Source organism: Egretta garzetta, unplaced genomic scaffold (genome assembly GCF_000687185.1).
Source record: "Egretta garzetta isolate BGI_Z169 unplaced genomic scaffold, ASM68718v1 scaffold1160, whole genome shotgun sequence".
Lineage (NCBI taxonomy): Eukaryota > Metazoa > Chordata > Aves > Pelecaniformes > Ardeidae > Egretta > Egretta garzetta.
This window is the reverse complement of record NW_009258224.1, coordinates 101,193-103,445: the sequence shown is the minus strand read 5'-3', so window position 1 is coordinate 103,445 and position 2,253 is coordinate 101,193.

The window sequence follows — 2,253 nt, the reverse complement described above, 5'->3', positions numbered from 1 at the left end:
CAGCCTGAGCGAGGCTGTTGCCCCTGCGAGGGGGTACATTTTGTCCAGTCCCGCTCTGGTTTTTGTGTTTCTATTTGTCACGTCTTGTCCAATTTCTTATTAACCCTGGGCTTCGCACCCCTGGTTTGTACCTTGCATGACTAGAGACCTTACTAGAGATCTTACTCGGTGTTAGGCTGCCTCTGCCTGTGTAAGCAAAGCAATAAATGGAAGGTAAAACAGCTCAGTGTCCCAGTGTGTGGCTGCAAGCGTGCCCTTGGCCCGGCTCTGAGCAAACGGCCAGGTTGACATGATGTGGCGCAGAGGGCCCGAGCGTCCGTCCCTTGCGTGACACATGGCCAGGTTGTTCCAGGGTGCAGATGGAGGGATGGCTGCCGAGAGGCTGGTGCGTCTTGGGGGTGGATAGCCCGAAGGAGCTGCTGCCCAGCTGCCTTTGCAGTTTAGCCGAGGTGAATCGATTGCTCCCCACGGGTAGGGATGTGACATCCCTGCAGGAGATGGCTTCGGAGGGGGCAGAAGTCTGGATTAACACAACACCACGGCTGACCTGAACAGATTCCTCACAAGCATCCATCTGCTCCGGGTGGTTTTAGTGTCTGTTGTGAAAAGAACAGCTGCTTAACACCAAATGGGAGGGATTTGTCCTATTTAACCTCACTTATTAATAATCTCAGAAGCAAGGGAAATGTGGAGCATGCTATGAAGATCAAAAATCCCTATTAGCTATGGCAGTCTCCAAAGGCAGGAGTGGAGCTATGTTAAACACAGGAAAAATTTAGACTGGACATAAGGAAGAAATTCTTTCCAGTGAGAGTGGTGAAACCCTGGCAGGGGTTGCCCCGAGAGGGGGTGGAGGCCCCATCCCTGGGACCATTCCAGGCCAGGTTGGACGGGGCTGTGAGCAACCTGATGGGGCTCAAGGCGTACCCGCGACTTCAAAGGCGGTCCTCTGGGGGTCCCTTCCCACCCAAACCATTCTGTGATTCTGTGATTCTATTCTATGATAAAAATGATGATTTGGGTACATCCAATCCCAGCAATAACTGGGAGGCCGGAGATAGAAAAGCCGACATGCGAACCATGTACAAATGGAGCCGATCTCAAACTCAGATTCAGCCCAGGCAGTTTGGGGTACCAGGTCCTCGGGCACTTGGCCAGACACGTACATAGGAATGTGGATAATTCTGGGGGCACGGAGTCAGTGGGGTTTATTAGGGGGTTCAGATGTGCTGGACCACCAGGCAGGCCCAGGACTTGGCATCCCGCAGGGAGGGGGGGTGCTCAGCCTGTTTTTCACTCTGCTATCTTTCACTTGCCACTTATCAGCAAAATCAGCACATGATGAATGCACCCGCACCTCCTGCTCTGTGGCCAGTGACAAGCAGCACGCAGAGACCTCACTGGAAAATAAAACGTCACTCCTCTGGGACACCCCAGAATTTCACAATTTACTAAGCGCTGAATCAGAAAAACCAGCATTTCAAAACTATCCCCAGAACGCGCATCACAAAAGCTATCGGGTTCGAAAGTGCTAATGTCAAAATAAAATGTATTAGACTCAAAGTGTGCCGGTCCGCTCTGCTACAGATAAAAGATGTTATCAAAAATACGTTCTGACCTGCCTCATGCCAGCTGCAGACACTCAATGGGAGAGCCAAGACCTAAATTTCACCTCCTAGCTGTCAAAACCCCATTCCATCTGAAGCATTCCTCAAAACAGTTCATTTTCCAGAGAGCTCCATTTTTCTTGTAAAATAGGTCTCAGTTAGAGGTTTGTCCAATAGCTCTTTGCTTCTAATTAGCTCTGGCTTAGGGTCTAAAATCACCAGAGCCAACCATCCCCCTGTAGTCTGTGTGTCCATCAGCCGCCACCTTTTCAGCATCAGTAAAAAACTCATCTCCCAGTTCAGGCAGGCACCAAGCCCAGTTAGGGACGTGTTCATTATATGCTCTGTTCGGAATAACACTACATTCATAGAATTATAGAATGGTTTGGGTGGAAGGGACCCCCAGAGGTCACCCAGCCCAACCCCCCTGCAGGAGCAGGGACACCTTGAACCACATCAGGTTGCTCACAGCCCCGGCCAACCTGGCCTGGGATGGTCCCAGGGATGGGGCCTCCACCCCCTCTCGGGGCAACCCCTGCCAGGGTTTCACCACCCTCACTGCAAAGAATTTCTTCCTTAGATCCAGTCTAAACCCACCCCAGTTCAGTTTAAAGCCATCCCCCCTTGTCCTGTCCCAGCTGGCCCT